Source organism: Lichenostomus cassidix, chromosome 2, assembly GCF_008360975.1.
Source record: "Lichenostomus cassidix isolate B80296 chromosome 2, HeHo_3.0, whole genome shotgun sequence".
NCBI lineage: Eukaryota > Metazoa > Chordata > Aves > Passeriformes > Meliphagidae > Lichenostomus > Lichenostomus cassidix.
In genome coordinates this window covers 60,134,214-60,152,635 of record NC_139482.1, presented here as the reverse complement: position 1 = coordinate 60,152,635, position 18,422 = coordinate 60,134,214, and the positions used below count along the sequence as shown (strand labels likewise).

The window sequence follows — 18,422 nt, the reverse complement described above, 5'->3', positions numbered from 1 at the left end:
TCTGCTACACTTGGGCAACTTAAATTGTCTTTTATGGCAATGTGATGTGTACAATTCTATTTTCAATGAACAACAAAAAAGCAAGAACAACAAAAAAGCTCCACACCAAGCCTAGTGTCTCTTAGGCACATTGGCTATGTGCAGATTAAATATTTTCCTCACAGATGCCAGAAGAGATTACTAAATAAAAGAGGAATAGAAAGATTTCACTTTGATATCACATATGTCATTACATTGCTATAGAAAATAACAAAATCAAATTAAACAACACTGCTTTTACCATGGAGTACTGAATTTCATTCTGAATATGAATATCCAGCTTATTGCATTATACAGTATTTCTTCAGTATGTCTGCTGAAGAATCTCCAGCCAAGGTTAACACATCTGCATACTTCATAGTACAAGAGAGTTTATTTCCAAGCATTATCCACTTAGCAATGTATTTTAAATTATTATTTTGTAGTGCTGCATTCATTGTGGTGGAAAATGTTGCTTTTTTTATAATAAAAGAAAGGTTTGGGCTGTGTGTGTAGGAAACTTCCATTATTCCACATATTCATAATTCAGTGAAGAGCATTACTGTCTTTGTACTCACTATTGGAATTATATTGTTCAAGAGTGTGTCCATGTGGATATGAGAATGACAGAAGACTTTGATTTTACTGTATTGTCTTGGGAATGCACCTACAAAAAATGTGCAGGTTTTTTTGCCTTGTGGTATCAATCACTCTGAATTAGGCATCTAAGAATTAAGCCAAATTTCTTCTCAGACAGAAACTAAAAAGTTTTGAGTTCCCTACCCAGGATAAGTACTCTAAATTTTGACACAAAATAGATTATATGTGTGAAGGGTAAACAGGAGAGGGAAGGATATTTACAACAACAGTAACTAAGAGATTTCTGCAATCGCCAGTAACTTGACTACGAAAAGCTTTAATACTGAAAAAAATGGTCAAGTGCTGACCAAGAAGCTATGAAACTCCACATTTGGAATTGGCATGTCTTCCAAGCTAATTCTTGGGTCTAGCTCTAGGACTGACACTTATGAAGTGACTTGGCTACTCCAAGACCCTGTGTCACAATGACTGTGGGGATACCACAAGTCTAAGTTAAAATCCCTTATTATATCTCCATCTCTGCTAATGGATATTACTTCAAATCTTCTCAAGCAAGTAAAGCCCTGAGAATTATCATGTGAAGAGAAAAATTCACAGTGGAATTCAAAAAAGGCAGTGTAATGAAGAAGGAACTGTCACAGACAGCAAGTAGTAAATTCTGGGAAGAAGAATGCGACTTGGCATGCTGTCACTCTAGTCAGTACTTCCCTCCTGAGTTTCCTAGCTACTGTTCTTTTCCCAGTAGGCAGATAACCAAAACACCAAAGCCGGCCCTGATTGTCCTGCTCTGCTCTGCACTGGTGCAGCCTCACCTTGCATTTTTGGGCATCACAACATAAAAAAGACATTACACTCTTAGAGAGTGCCCAAAAGAGGGCAACAAAGACGGTGAAGGGCCTTGCGGGCAAGCCATATGAGGAGTGGCTGGGATCATTTGGTCTGTTCAGCCTGGAGAAGAAGAGACTGAGGGGAGACCTCACTGCAGTCTACAACTTCTTTGTCAGGGGAAGACACTAATTCTTCTCTGTGGTGAGCAATGACAGGACCTGAGGAAATGGCATGAAAGTGAGTCAGGAGAGGTTTAGGCTGGATATCAGGAAAATGTCTTCACCCAGAGGGTGGCTGAGTGCTGGCACAGGCTCCTCAGGGAAGCAGTCACAGCACCAAGCCTGACAGAGCTCAGGGAGCATTTGGACAATGTTCTCAGGCATATGGTATGACTTTTGGGGATGGTGCTATGTAGAGCCAAGAATTGGACTTGATGGTCCTAATGGGTCCTTCCAACTCAGCATATTCTATGATTTCTTTCCAAAACTGAGTAGGAATAATTTGCTTCTTTTAAACTAATTGTAATGTAAAACACATAATAAAAAATAGAACAAATGTTCACCATTTTATGAGGAAAAATAACATGGGCCTGCAGCATTCCACACTTCTCTGTCATCTCATGAGAATTTATCAAAGATATCCTTAAAAGATAAAGATAAACATTTTGTGATAAATCTCATAGCACTGAATTTTACATCTTATTTCCTTTCTATCCAAATACACAGATTTTTTTAACGTACATAAAGATTGCAACAGTTTTCCCTCTGCTCTTTTTTCTGAAGGAAAAATTTGTGTGCAAATTTCATCTGAAGGATGAAACAACCTGAAGGATTTCCATCTTTTCTCAAAGTACAAACTTCCTGGAAATTGAGACAATCTTGTTGCAAACTAGTTTGTCTAGTCTGAGTTTGACTAGTCTGTGCATGTCTTCTGTGCATTATTCAAAACTACACACGATATCTACCAAAGCTGTTTTTTTCCACTTCTGAGAAGGGTGAAGGATCCTCTCCACATTGCATCCTTTAAAAGCCAGTATTATACTTGTTTTTCTGGAACTATATGACATTGGTGAGTTAGGTTTGCTTTCTTATCTTTATCTGATCCCTCAGACTCTTTTCCAGACTGTCTTGCATGGGAGACAGGAGTTTTATGTGTTTTTGCAGTTTGACAGACTTTAAGATAGCTAGTTCCCCAAGACTTAGTCCCGTTTGCAAGATTCTTTGATATTTGGCTGATTTGTCTAAAAATACCATTTATTTGACCCAGAATGTAACAAACATACAAACATAGAACAGATTGACACACATAAACACACAATGAATACATAATTGCAGCACTATAATAGCTAAAAATGCAATTATGGGGTAAAACCTTGCTTGAACTATAAAAATAGTTAAAAATGCAAGAAATGCTTGCTTGAACTATAATGCAAGTTAAGAAATGCTTGCTTGAGCTAGCTGAAATGCAAGTTAAGAAAGGTACCTATAAGTTAGCCGGAATATTACAATCTAGGAAACTCAATGATCTTACCAAACTCAATTTGGAGCTGGAATACATTAAGACTTCCTCACTCAATCCCAGGGAAGTAACCACAGGGCTGCGTCCAGACCCTGGGGAGAAGACCTTACTTCACGCCCCAATGTCCATGTAGAAACCTTCTACCTTTTCTGAGATTTCGTGAGCTTTTTATAGGAGAAAAGTGTGTATTTGTAGTCACTGAATATTTCTCACATTCTCTCTACATTCCACAGGGGAGTGTCTTTTCAGACTTTCAGTCACCAGCACCAGGTAGCTGCCAACTAGGCTATCAACCTGAATCTGAGCCATCCATTTCCTGGGACCAATCAGGGAGAGAGAGAAGGGGGAAGGGGGAGCATCCTGCCACACAGACCTACTAATTAACCAGTCCTCCTCCATTCTGTCATTTCTGCTGCAGATTATCCCAAAATTCATTATTTGCCTTGTGCCCCTCTTCAACTGTATCCTATTTCTATTCCTGTCACCCATCTGGAAAAAACAATTTTAAATTCTAAGGCCATTCTCTGACATACTTAAAAATATCTAGGAGTTTGATTTTAATTTCATAATCAACAAGTACTTTCCACGGCAGTAGTCATTACAGAGGCACTGGTTACTACCTGAAGTAACACTGGTGATGCTGTATGAAGATAAAATACAGTATCACAAGTCTGTCACAAGGAGATGAAGTTCTTTTCCACACTAATAGAAGCCGGGATTACTGTCAAGGCAACTGCCAGAGTAAACACTTATGAGCAGGCCTCTATTCAGACTTTTCACCACCTGGCTTTGAGAATCTAGGTGTCTACACTCCCATCTCAGTCCTGAGCAGAGTGTATCTTTTTACTTAAGTACTCCTTGTAGTTTGATATCTGTATCCTGCAGTAATAGTTACTACAGATGTCAGCTATCTTGAGGTGAAAAAAAAAGCAGGAGTATCTAGTTTAATTATGAGCAGATAGTTAATTTATTTGACCAGATATGCTGCACACTATTAATTATGGTATCATTGTGTGTAAATCCATGTTACTAACTATTCATTACTTCTATCAATTTACAGTGTGCTAAGCTTCATATTTCAATACAACTCATCAACTGAACAATAAGAACTTGTTTACTTTAAGCTACAAACACAACTATTTATATAAATACATACAAACATTAGGACTCATTAATAGGAGTTTCTGAACCATATGAAAATAAATATTAGCTGTTTAATGAAGGTAGCATCTCATGTGGAAGTAGTGAGGATTTTGCAGGGTTATGTACTAAGACAAAATTCCTTTAATTTTTAAACAACGGGGTCAAATGATTTCTCGACTCCAACAAAGTCCATGGAGCTAACCTTATGTACCTGACCGTGGCAGAATTTGACTCCATTTGATGAAATAATTTATATAAATAAATTATTAATTATTATTTATATAAATAAATCTACAGTGCTAGTCCAATATCATCATAGTAAATACTTCACTCGCACTTTTTACAGTCAGAAGAAATTAACACTGTTAAACAGTAATGTGGGTATTCATATGCCAAATATACAACATGAACAAATGTTTTGAACAAAGTGCAGTGTGAGGGTGTGCCACAGCTGTAAGTTTCCCTTTTCTTATAAGTTCTGAAAATAAATACAAGAAAAGAAGCAGGATTTTACTGTGACTGATAATGTATTTCTCTGGATGCCCTGCTAAACATAGCAATTGGAGCTAATAGGTAACTCATACTCATCCCCTCTAGTGCTAATTATCAATGGAGGAAAGAAAATAACTAATTTAGTCTAGTGTATTCATCTTACTGACCACTACTAGTAGAACAAAGATGCCTAATTCAAAGAATTTCATGAAATCGCTGATGCCACACTAACATCCATGTTTCCTAAATACAATGTTAAAGAAATTTAGTATACATGAATATGAATATCAAATATGAACATTATTTAAATCATAATATTCGAATGACAGATGTTGATTACTTGATCCCACACCATAGCAGTAGCAGTGCTTTGGATGTTATAGTAACAAAATGTTGCAAGTAAATGACTGAATCAGTTGCAATAAGATAGATTTTAAGGTGAGACCTGGATATGAGATATTAATTAAGATAAGCCCCCAAGTACCAGCTGAGATTTTTTGCCCACAGGAACAAAATGTAAGCAATCCAAAGCCTTGTTCTATGACCTCTACATACATGCTACACAGTAATTACACCCTTACATAAGTATGAACTTAGCAGTTACAAATATTCTACTAATTCTGCAATTATTTTAAAGGAGGGAACCCTCAATAAATTTAGGGCTTTCAAGCAGGTACTTAAACCGCATGCTAACTCAGTTACTTCACTTCAAAGAAAAAGATAAATTCTTCACAATTTCATATTTCTGCATCACATTGCAGTGAAGCTGGTAAGGCTGAATATTAAACAGAAATAAGAGTGTTCTGTATTAATTTATTCAGGTTGACCAGGTATTCTGCTCTTCCCTCAGCTGGATTTTGTCTCGGGAATATCTTCATGTAGTTACATGAAGCAATGAAGGTTTAGCTGCCCAACCTCAATAATCTCATATACTCTAGTAAAATCTTTCCTACAGAAAAACAGGATTTAGATTCACAGGGAAAGGTAGTTTGAAAGAGTTGTAAAGGAAAATGAGAGAGGGGATCCATTATCCATTCCAAATATTATGAGCAGGTAAAAAAAAATCTCTTCATGATCTCTGGCATGACATCTTTTGAAGTACATCTTGTTTTATAAATACCCTACTTAACTCAATTGAATTTCGTCTCAGTTTTGTGCTTGTTTTCTTTTCTCACCAGAAGCGCAGGGTCTAGGTAATTTGCCATGGCTATCAACTCTGTTTCTCAGAAAATTTACATGTTCGCTCTCAAAACCAGTTTGATTTCTCTATCTCACTGTCCTAAATGAAAATAACATTACTTTTCTTATGGTTAGAATCTCCTTTCATTTTTCTGGACTGTATTAACTTATAAGCATTCATATCCCAGACCTATTTTGTGACATGATTGTACTTTTGCTTAGATTACTCTTTTCCCTTTCTTTTTTTTCTGTTGACTGATACAAAATATTTAGAGATTAATGTATCTTTTCAACCTCTTTATTACCAGGTGGAATATCTTTTAGTTTTCATAGATTTTGCTTCTCATGACAATGACTTACTTCCACTTTTTCACTTTGAGTTCTTTGTCCTGAGCATGAATTATCCCAGTTGTAAGCATTATTCCAGAATGTGGCTAGCACAGCTTTTTCCCATGAGAAATTTTCTTGTGTTTTATAAATAAAGATAAAGTTTGGATGTTGTTGGAACAGTGTCCCAGAACTTGGACAGTGCAGGCCTGGCCAATCAGGCCTGGGGGAAGGCTTCTGACTGACCAATCTGGGTGACTTTTGAGAACTCTATATATGTGATGAAATCAAAACAATAAAGGTCATTCCTTCTTGCCACTGAGAACTGGTGCCTTCATTACTCTGCTAGCTGCTCAACAGCAACACCAGAAGATGTTGTGCCCCAGCTTCATGGCATAATGTTATCAGTTCAACTCAAATGGATAAACTTCCACACATGATTTAAAGTCATACTTGTCCTTTTTGTAACCACATTATGATTAAGTTATATCAAGAATACCTGGAAAATTAGGTTTAATTCTGTGTTGCTGAAAATTACATCATTGTGAATATTCAATTCCTGCCCTCTCAGATTTTTCTGCATTATCTTCCTTGAGGCTGACAGTGCCTCACAGCATTTTGCTCTCTGCATTCTGCTCCAAGATCAATCCTTGCTGGTACTATGGAACCCCTTCTATTCATAGTTTCCATTTAGGACAACTTTTGGTAGGCCTTCCTGTAACCAGATCCTTAGCTATTTTACAAATCTTGCATTTTCCACTTTCTCCAGCTCTATTGTTATTTCCCCACATAGTTCTCCAATTTCTTTTTTCCTTGTCTTTTTACATCTTCAAAGGTTTACTAGGTTCATATCTGTAAATTATGGCTTGTTTTAGCAAAAAGCTTGAGAAAATCTGTCTTTGATGAATCAGTGTTTTATTTTATTCTAATTTCTTTTTAAATCCATCTTTTATTTCACTATTCCTTAAAATTTCTTAAACTCATGCACTTTCTGACAATAAGAATTTCAAAACTTGCATTGCAAAGCTCTCCCCCAGCCAAAGGATAACATAAAAAAGAACCTAGAAGAATATCTTTCTCCTATAAAACTTTCCCCAATTTTTTTACCTGTGGAACATAATTGATCTTATGTACTTCATGAATCTTTTCTATTTTTTTTTTTTTGAAAGATAGGCCATGATGCTTTTGATGTGCAGTATTTATATCTTTTTTGAACAAAGGATGCCCTTGCATAATCCTGCTATGTACCAGCTATGATTGTTAATTCATTATGCTTACATTTAAGGTTTTGAACAATTTCTCTGTAGTGGTTCCTTTTTTCCTCTCTCTGTTTCTTTTCTTTTTTTCCCCAGTGCCCTAGAAATATCAGTCTCACCTATTGAAAAAGAAATATTGCTTTGTCAAAATAACAATTAAAAAAGGACATAATTCGGAAGTAAATTCAGATCAAATTTCAAATATCACTTCTTACTGTAGCATTCATCTGAGAAGGAAAACAATGACTTTCTGTAATCAGTATCAGATGAGTATTTTTGGCAGATTTAGTAACAGCTCTGTCATACAAAGCTTCCCACCCAAGCTTAGAATTTATCAATATTTCTTTCCTTCTCCAAGAAATTCCTGGCAGAAGCAAGCTCTAAACCTATTGCTATGACTCAGTGCTCATCCATAATTCTGAAAGATTTCCCATGACAGTTTGCCAATAAAAATATGTCAAATATTGGCTGTATTGTCCATAAAGTAAGGTCAGAAATGATAGCAACAGGAATTTTATTACTTTGCAAAGGAAAACCATTTTAATATACTAACTACTTGCAATACTTGAATGTTATCTTGCTTGATAAGAGAGAAAATTTTATTTAAAATTAAAAGCCTTTTTTATTGTTAATGTTTTTATTATTATTGTTGTTATCTTTCTTCAGTTTGGTATTGCTAATTGTTACAGAAATTATAAACACACAAAATGTTATGCAAAAGTTTTTTCTGTTATTCTCATTGTTTTTTGTTTGAACTTTATTATGATGTTTGGAGACAGAATCACTTTGGAATAGTTTTATTTCAGAAATGTACTTCAATTTTCATTGGTAGATGAAATCTATTTTCTCTCCATTATTAAAAATTTTAGATTGATAAGGAAGTCTGGCCATAGTCAAGCTTTCTAATCTACAGCAATAATCACAATCATTAGTATCTAGTGCTTCATAAACATCCCTTTAAGATACTATTTGATATACCATACAGTCTTGTGGGAAACAATCAGGATACTCCTGCTTCAAAAGCAGCTAAATGTATTAAAATAAATTTGCTTTCTCTGGGATGCTGAATTGGAAACCTGTGAGATGTTGAATAAGAAAACTGATACCACTCCTTATCTGTCCAAAAGCTAGTGGTGTTAGGAAGCCCAGTAATTGAAAAATGGATAGCACTGATATTTGAACCTTTTTATATAACCTTTGAAGTGTAAGGCTTTTGGGGAATAAATTGCTTTTTGTAACAAGAACAATGTCAGATCCCATATTTAGAAACCATGCACTTAATTCATTTTCAGACAGAGAAACTCATGTTGTTTTGTTGGGAAAAACATTGTAAAATGGATTAAGCTTCACCCTGGAGAGATGATAACCTAATATAAATAACTGCAGGCTGATCTTTATTAGTTACTGAACAAATATTGCCAAATAGGACAGGCGACCTTCAATGATGATTGATCTAGGATAAGTCATCAACAGCCTTGTCTCTGGAGAGTAACTTTGGGGCATTTTGGAATTGTACTGCACTTCTTATTTCAGGGTTGGCACTAACACTGAGTAAGAATAAGTACATCTTCTTTAATGGCGAGGTCTAAAGCTAATCTGGTGGCAGAGTAATGACAACTTATTCTACGGTGGGCAATTGCTAAGTATCTGCTAGAACTAATCAAACAGGATTGGGTCTTTGTTGGAGACCTGAATAAGCCACAGCTTCCCATATACACAGGAGACAGCCTAAACCCTGCTTTTTAGAATCACTGTGAGTATGAAGGATATTTTTTTAAAGATATGACATAAGATGAATGAAGAATTATCATTATTTAGATATTTACATACCTGAGTGCATGAGAACAATTGATTCTTTCTGCAGTTATTCTTTCCTAAGATTTTTTAATATTCTTTGCTGAGATTTTCCATTTTACAGGAAGTAAAATTTCCTGGATTTGAAAGTCAAAAAACCTCAGAATTCAACTGTAGCTGTCTTCATCTGAAAAGCTATTGCATTCCAGTGAGGATCAGTAACAAGCAACATTTAGACACAGTCTTTAATTACATTTGCTGCAATAATTATAAACTTATAAATGATATTGATACTATGGTGAAGTAACACAAGACACAATTTGAGAACCTACACTAAAGATGTGTACTGATTGTGCATAGAGATGAATAAAAAAAAAAATAGTAAACATGTAACAGTGCAACTGTGGAGCCCATAGCATGGGCTAATATACAAAGATTCATATCAAAACAAATCTTGAGTATTAGCTACACAAAGACTGAAGGTACTGAGGTTTTAGTTTTATCACACATGAGTACTTTAAGTATTTGCATAAACAAACTATGCACAACTTATCTGTACAAAAGGTATTTTGAAACCTGAAGATTCCTGGTCAGCTGATGCATTACCATACAACCTTCAATAGACTGGTTTTCTGTACATCAAGGACTTATTCAAAAGCAGAGAGTTGTATTCTAAGGAATCTTTGGTTATGTGAGTGCAATTTGAGAGCTGGAAGGAGGAAAATCATAATTATTAGTTCTAATTATAAAGTGTCTCTGCATAAAAGCAACACCCCCCTGTATTGTTGAAATGCTCTTTGCTTGCACAGCACTTGGCATGTTCATGGTTTTGGGCAGCTGGAGAGTAGCGCCAACAAATTTATTTTCCAGAAAGTAGTATGGTAGTGATGTTGGAGCCTTTGTGCCACCTTCTTTTCTAATTTGAATACTTTGACTTTGTTTCAGTGAGTAAAGACCAATTTCAGTTCCTTCTGGCAACACTACTTACAGGCTCATTTCTTTCCATCAATTATGCTCTTATTTGTTTTGTACGTTGTTCAGGTGATAAAACTTTTTGTCTGTGATCTTTTTTCTCATTTGTAAAACAATTATTTTTCCTTTTAAATTTTAAAAGTGAAAGAAAAAGACTTTAATTGTTGCTGTTTTAAAAATCTAATTTGTCATCCTCTGATATAAAATAGTTGTAAGAACCACTAGTAATGTTTCTCTTGTGTAATGTATGAAATACCTTCAGAAAATCTAACAATAGAAAGACAAGATCATTTATCTGGTGGTAATAAAGAAAAATATTTCCAGTAAAAGTTATTACTTTTAATGTTAAAACAAGCAAAAAAAAAAAAAAAACAGGAATGAGGAAGTCTGAATTACATAGCTTAATAATATATCCTCTGGTGCCAAATTCATGCCCAGTGTTATTTCACCAATTAGTTAATTAATCAATTTTTACAAAACAACTATAACTGCAACTATTTCCTAAGTTAAAGAAATAGTTTGGGGGATTTTGAATATGTTTCTGGTATTTTTCTCTTGCAAGAGACTTTTAAAATCTCCAAATACTGTTGTGTAATTCCTCCTGCATCCAGTATTTTATCAATATCTTATTTTATAAATATTCATTCCCCTGATTTTGATTAGTATCCTTCATTGCTTTATGTTCCATGTTGTCTTTTGTGTACTAGCACCATCAATGCTCTTCTATATTCTCTTCATGCTTGAGACATGGGTGTGCCATACAAATCTCTCACTGTGTTTGCTCACTTCTTCAAGAACTGTTGTTGTGAAGTTAGTGAAAAAGGTCAGGGTGATTATTTAGTGGGAAAAATCGAATCTGCTGGAACTTTATTGCTTTCCTCTAAGAAATCTGACTTATTTATGATATAAGGTATTTTAGGGTGCCTGATAGGACTTAGTGCTTTTTTTATGATACTCCTGCCTTTGTGTAAAATTGTGCTATAAATGATATTGACAGTGTCATACAGTACTACTGTATTGTTTTTAAGTTGCATTGTTTCAGCAATTTATAGTCAAACAAACCAAAGTCGTGACTGTCTGCCCTACTTGCAAAGTTGCAGGGACTTGTCTTAAATTTTTCAATATATGTTATAGAAATTTTTAGCAGAGGGAAGTTTAGCATAGCTTAAGGAAAGATGGATTTTTCTTCTCGCTTGAAACCGTAGTTCTTAAAACACATGTAAAATGGACAGGTGCGTGACTGTGTAGGGGTAATCTTATGATTGGGATATTTTTCTTCATGGGCTTAGTAGTCAAGCCCACTGGCAACACTACACCAAAGAGTTGCCTGACAAGTGCAATACGCTAGACACAAAAACGCTTCTCAAAAAGGAGAAATGAGAACACCTGAATTTTCAATATCATAGGAGATATTAGATAAATAGTAGAGGCTCATTCTTTGACCCCAAAAGAAATAATCAGGTGAAATAATCAGCCCCTGGGAGGTTACTGGAAAGGATAATTTGTAGTGACTCTGGAGTCAGTAATGAGATAAAAGGGTCCTTTCAGGCTCTGTTGGTCAGAATTATCTTCAGATACTCTTCTCAATCAAGATTTTTTTTCACCTGTAACACTGAAATTAATGAAGATCCTCTTTATGCCTCAAAGATGAATGAGTCAGACTTCTCCCTCCATGTTTACACCTGTCAACCTTCCCCAAAAGATTTACTGTACAACCGCAGGTTTTTAACCCCCATAACAGATCTTCATGCAAATTCTCCAGAGGTTTCATAAGTTCTCTTGTGCTCTGAATGGTTACTGCTCTTCAATAGTACCCAGTTTCAGAACAATTCATCATACTGTTGAATGCCCTGTATCTCTTGATCTGGAAAAAAATCTGCACCAAGTTTTACAAAACCAAGGAAGGATTTCATGTCCTAAAAGAACCATGCAGGTTACTCACAACATAACTGAGTGATCCTTTTTAAACACTCCTCAGAGTTGTTTGCTTAGAGAATTATTTTTCATATGCTGATCTTCTGGTTAAATCCAAGTGACTTCACCATCATTGTTTCAACCAAAATAAGGGGATTTTCAAAGGCAAACCTATTTTGCATAAATGAGAATAAGACTTCTAAATGATTTTTGGCTGTGGTGAGGTAACTTAAGTGGCTGGGCTTCCTTAAAACCTTAAATAGGTTGGTTTTTTTTTTTAAATGATTGAAAATATATTAACCCTTCCACGTTTATTGCTATTCGGTATCTTCCAGATAAAATTTGTTATGTTTTCCCTATAAGCTGCTGGGGCCTTCTCAACTGCAAGCCTACAGAAAAAGCTTCAGATTGAAACTTATCTGGTATGTCGCTGTTGAGCAGCTAGCAGAGTAATGAATGCATCGGTTCTCAGTGGCAAGAAGGAATGACCTTTATTGTTTTGATTTCATCACATATATAGAGTTCTCAAAAGTCACCCAGATTGGTCAGTCAGAAGCCTTCCCCCAGGCCTGACTGGCCAGGCCTGCACTGCCCAAGTTCTGGGACACTGTTCCAAAAACATCCAAACTTTATCTTTATTTACAAAACACAAGAAAACTTCTCATGGGAAAACCTGTGCTAGCCACACTGGTACTCACTGTTTTACAAATCAGAGACTTTTTGACTCTGCAAAGGTGTGGGCTCACTGGGACAGATGTAGCCTTCAAAGCAGCAATCTTGGGTACATGCTGTGTATGGTGTGATGAGGAAGTTACTGCACCATTTAGCAATTTGTTCATTTGTACATCTCTACTGCAGCTATATCCAGTCCCATATCCTTCTGTTTTTAGTGATATTGCATTGGGTTATATAGACCTTAATTGTCTAAAAATTTCCTTCTGCCTAATGTTATTACAAGCAGAATTCAAATATAAAGACATCTAACCACTATTTTGCCATTGCATTTTTAGGTTTGCTCCAACAAGTGCTAGAGAGAGTTCAGACTTCAGGAATAGTTGAGAAAAATGTGCAAGATGCTTCTGCTAGATACAAAACCTATTTTGTAGAAGTTTTAAGGAAAAAAACCTAAAATTGGCCAGGCAATTGTTAAATAGGTATCAGCTGTCTGCAGAAAACGGTGTGCTGAGCTCTGTGTCCTATAGCAATTTCCAAGATAGTACAGCTGGATTTTGGATTCTGAAAATTACCACACACTGTAAGGCTATGAGAGAATGGGGATTCGCAGCATCTCAAAGGACAATCTCAGATCCTGATGGAATTACACCCCACAAGTTAGTCATGCTATGCTGGATGTGCCTTTTTATATAGGCTTCTAACGTAAATATTATGGCTTTTCATTAAAAATGCTGGTTTCATAATTCAATTTTTTTTTTTTAAAGATGGAAGAGAATGAGTTATTTAATAATAAAAAATAGTTTCTCTGCGTGCTAAGCTTAATTGATTCAGTGATCATTATTATAACTGGATTATCATTGGCTCAATGATAATTTTTGAAGGGGTAGCTGCATAAATGCTTGATCATCTTTTCAAGCCATTAAACACTCTGGGCATCAGCCTCCTAACAGTAATTCTGACATGTTAATCTCAGCTGGGTTTGTAATTCTTCTTTGTTCAGGGTTTGTGATCTGTACATACAGTAGATTTGGGAAAAAAAGGAAAAAAAAAAAAAGAAAGAACAACGAAAATCCAACAAAACACACTGCCTTCCAAAAGAAGAAATAAATAAATAAAGGAAGACAGACTATTCCATCACAAGATAATCCTCAGTGACTAACAAATAAAATATTCTCCTTAAAAAGCAATTATGCTTTTGTCCATTAAGTCTGGACACCTGGAGTAAATATTTGTTTCAGATTTGCAGGCACCTTATTACATTTATATTTAAAGGTTAGATACAACTGTTCCTCTTGGTTACCCATTGTGTAATTAACCTCAGTGTACTTCCAAATTTGATTTTTAAAGAGAGTATCTCATGCAGCCCACATTCTGAAAACTACTAAGAAATAAAGACACTATTTTCATTGCATCTTTAAATTCCACACGCTTGGTTCCTCCATAAGCAGTTAAACCATAGTTAGAGTTTGACCATTTACGCCTGAACCCATCAGTATGAATTCATTATGTACTTTTTCTGTACGCACACAGAGCCCTTCCTGAAGGGATGGGATGGAGGGATCGGACCTCCTGTCTCCGCCACCGGGACGATACAGAAGCAGTATTTCCCGATCCAGCAGGAAGCGTTTGCTCTGGAGCCAGGCTCCCTCCCCGCCCCGCACGCCCCAGGGAAAAGCTCAGCGTTGTTCCCGGCGGTGCCGCCCGGCCCGAGGCGGGGCAGCCGAGCCCGGCCCGGCCGGCCATGCCCATCCCACCGCTCCGGAATGCCATCGCGGCGCTCCAGAGCTGCGCCGAGCCGAGCAGCGCCGAGCCGAGCCAGCAGTGGCATAATCTACTAATGGCTTCTTTTCATTTCAGCCCTCCCTGAGAGACTCAGTGGCAGATTGTAGACTCAATTACTCTCATGTCAGGTGATTATCCTAGGTCTTAATGTAATCTTCCATTCACACATACCATATTTCAATTACGGCAGCTATGAAACAAGCTGTGTATTCAAATCACCAATCACCTTATCACTGCTGAACAATGTCAACTGTAAAAAACGCCAGCTGAAGGCAATTACACATGTGTTGAGAACCGATTATGATTACTCTCTGTGGTATTTGTGATGAGCTGGGGAATGTTCTGAAAATTTAATTTAATGACAATATGCTTGCTGTACAATCCATAATACCTCCTGAATCCAGCATGGGGCTATTAAAACTGATAGGAGCATATTATCACCGAACTGAAAAGCTGGGTTGGGATGGTTGCTGGATGTCTCTACAGGGAATGATAGGTAATTTCTCCACATATTTCTAACGGCTGAGGCAGACAGCTTCCAGTTCCAGCTGCACTCTGAAGGTGGTCCCTTCCCCTCCCTCCTCTCTCCCGGAGCTGAGTTAAGGTGTTTTACTGTAGGCGCTGCAGAGGGACGGGGCGGTGAGGGGAGCAGGGCTGCGGGGGACGTTGCTGCAGGGACCCCAGGGTACAGCGCCGTTCGCCCTGGGGGCCTTTATCAACCTCGTTAAACCCTTTCCCTGATTTTTTTTTTTTGTTTTTTTTTCCTTTGTTGTTTTGTAACCTTCCTCTCATTTTGACACCGTCTCCTCTGCGGGGACTTCACAGACCCATGCAGATATAACGGGAGGAGGAGGAAGAACAACAGCCCGTTTCCAAACGAATCCCTCCGGGCTCCTTGAAGGGAGAGGCAGCACCGCTCGCCCGGCCCTGCGGGATCGCCTGTTGCCAGGCAACGACCCTGGCCCGGGCAGTGCTCAGCCCCACATACCCCGACCGTGTGTGTTCACATGATGGAGGTGAAATCGTGATTGTTGTGCGGCTCCCCGGCCAGTCGGGCATGGCCCTGGCTTCCCACAGGTAGCCAAGCTGGAGGGCACACAGCAGGAGCCCCGCCGGCGCAGCGCTGCAGGCCGGGATGAGCAGGAAACATAGGGCCTGTGCGCCTGTGGACGGGGCCGGAGCGCAGCGCTGCTGCTGCTTATTGATCTGAGTGGGTGCGATCCTAGATTAGGCCTGCAGCTCATTTCAGAACGCTGGCAATCTCCGCTGCCTGCGCGAAACATAAAGGTCTCGGGGTCTCTCCAGGCTCGGGCCGATAACGCCGCGCTGGGATCAGCTGCGAACTCCGTGGCTCCCGGGTATTGTCTCGCTCTCCTTCCAGGGCTGCCTTGCGAACTCTGGAGCCTTCAAACAAAACCGGCGTCTCCAGCGCTAAATCGAAAGAATCCCGTTCAACTTGAAGCATGCGACGCCATTCACCTGCCTACAAGAAAAAATAGTTTTCAATGAGTATATACTCATCTGCACTAATATTTCATATGCACAGTATTTATTTTTGTAAGCAGGTTGATTTTGTTCAACAGATCAGCCTATTGTGGTAATTTGTCCCTCACTGCACACAGGAATTTTATTGTGGATTTATTACTCTGAAAGCATTTTAAGTGGAATTCTGCAGCACCTGTGCTTTTTAAGGCTGAAAATCATATAGGTCTCACATTGTCCCAAATTCATATATTCTAAAAGGTTTACCTGATTTTTAATTTTTTTTTTCAGTTGCTTTTTCACACAGTGACAAGCGACCCTGTCTCAATTGTCTTTTGCCTATGTCTGCTGTACAAGGTGCTAAGACAAAAATATCTTACCAGATGTGTTAGGGAGAAGATACTGTAAATCACAAACTCTACGGTGGTACCCTGTTTCTTTTGGGTACTTACCTATGTGTCGGAATACCACAAGCAAGTAAAACACAAGGACAGAAAAAAAAAAAGTAAGTTTAATAAAAATGACATAAATTAGAGATGCCAGAGCAAGCAACTAGAAACATTTAAACAGTATACTTAAATTATTTGTATCTATTTGGAAAAATAGCTTCTGTTGTTAAAGACATTTTAACAGTATAACTTACTTTTTAAAAAGTCAATTCTAAAAGGATAACAATGGTTAAATAAGACTGATGGAGAAAAGAATAAATCACATGAGAGAAATACGCTAATAATATAAGCAAAGGTTTAGGAAACTTAAGTCACACCAGCTTTGGGGTACATGAAAGGAAACTCTCTACAAGACACTACAGGATTTTCTTGGTTTGCAGTATGTATATGGTACTCATATACACAAAATATGTACAGGAATATCATATACATGTATTACGCTTATTATAGTAACATAATATTAATACATTGTATTAGTATATTATAGCAACAGAGGTAGTAACAATGTCAATATTAACAGCATTGATGGCAATAACAAATAAAATGGCAAAACCAAAGTAGAACCAAATGGAACATATTAATGAGGAGCCTTTAGTCTAAAATTCAAACCAGCTGCTTCTCCAAAGGATTAAAATGGTCCATCTTCATTCTGTGTTAGTCTACAGCTGAGGAATCACTGATGTATGAGCAGTCTGACTCTGAATTCCAGCTAGAAGCAGAGACTTCAGGGCACCTCTGCTTTTTGCTACAGGAATACAGAATTCACAACATCACAAGCATCTGGCACTTGCAAGGAAAGCTTTCTTTTCAGGTGTAGTAGAAAGGCAGCATGCAGGCTGATTTGTAACATTGCTCTTCATATCTCAATGCAAAGAGAAAGCCAAGAAATAAAGAAAAAACCCTCAAGTGTCCAGTTAGTCATGGAAGTTGACATGGTTACTGGCATGTTTCTTGCATGAAGGGAACAACATTCTATAAATTAAGGGAGATATGGTATAATGGCTTAGCTCCAAACTTTTTCTTACTGGATCACTGTCTGATTTACATTACATGTAGAGGACTTCATCCCAGCACCCCTGATATGGTGAGATTTAAGATTTTTTTCTTCATCATATTGTTGTTTTTCTCTTTCTTAATGTTTTTTCTTTCCTAATTTGGTTGCACCATTCCCCCCCCCCCCCCCCCCAAGAAAGCTATTGAAAGTCCATAAGGAAACATCTCCATTCACCTTACACATACAGTGTGTACATATATTTACTCTAAACACAAGTGGGCACAGACTATAAAATCACACTAGGAAAGAATTAACAAATTGCCATTTGGCCCCAAATCTGTCATTTTTGGCACTGTGGATTTCCCCTCAAGCTGAAGGAAGCATCAGCTGAGCAAAGTTGCCATGACAGACATCCTTCAGGTAACATAATTTTTTTATTCAGTAGGTAAGCCTGTGTTATTTAGAAGGAAAAAAAATATCCCTGAACACATTTTAAAAAATCTTTAGGGCTTGAAAGTACAATGTTATTAGGTAAAAACCCAACACAGTGAAAGGCTTTGTTGTTTTTTCAGCAAAATGAAGCTACTGTACTTGTTTTAGAGATCAATTTTATCACCTGAGCTCAGGTATGCTGGACTTCAAACAAAGAAAGAGGAAAATCCTTCCTAACATCTTCCATGGCCCTAAACAGCCAGAAAACCAAACAACCAGGCTAACCCATTTTGTTAGCTGAATTACATTTCTTCTTTCTCTCTTTGATCCTTCTTAATGTAGAATTCTCTGCCAAAAAAGTAAGCTATCTGATTACAAATTGTGCAACTTTTATTGCCCAAGGCAGTTGTTAATTTTTGCCATAGGTCAGACAGGATAGAGCCCTAAAGAACCAAGAGCTTCTTAATTGCCTGCTGTACCACTAGCTGTTGCCACATCTCAGAGGAGTTATTGCACCTTGCAGATAATGCCCTTTTCCCCTGCAAGCCATGAAATAGGTTCTCCCTA

At 37.4% G+C, this 18,422-nt stretch overlaps 2 long non-coding RNA genes across 2 annotated transcripts; both read left to right on the top strand.

Moving 5' to 3' along the window:
* Positions 1-1,163: 1,163 nt before the first annotated feature.
* On the top strand, positions 1,164-15,097 carry LOC146441448 (uncharacterized). Its single transcript, XR_014849921.1, has 3 exons — positions 1,164-1,683; positions 13,052-13,372; positions 14,247-15,097. It is a non-coding gene; the product is annotated as an uncharacterized LOC146441448 (long non-coding RNA).
* Positions 15,098-15,116: 19 nt separating this feature from the next.
* Positions 15,117-17,752, top strand: LOC146441447 (uncharacterized). The gene is made up of 2 exons (XR_014849920.1): positions 15,117-16,485; positions 17,181-17,752. It is a non-coding gene; the product is annotated as an uncharacterized LOC146441447 (long non-coding RNA).
* The last annotated feature ends 670 nt before the right edge of the window (positions 17,753-18,422 follow it).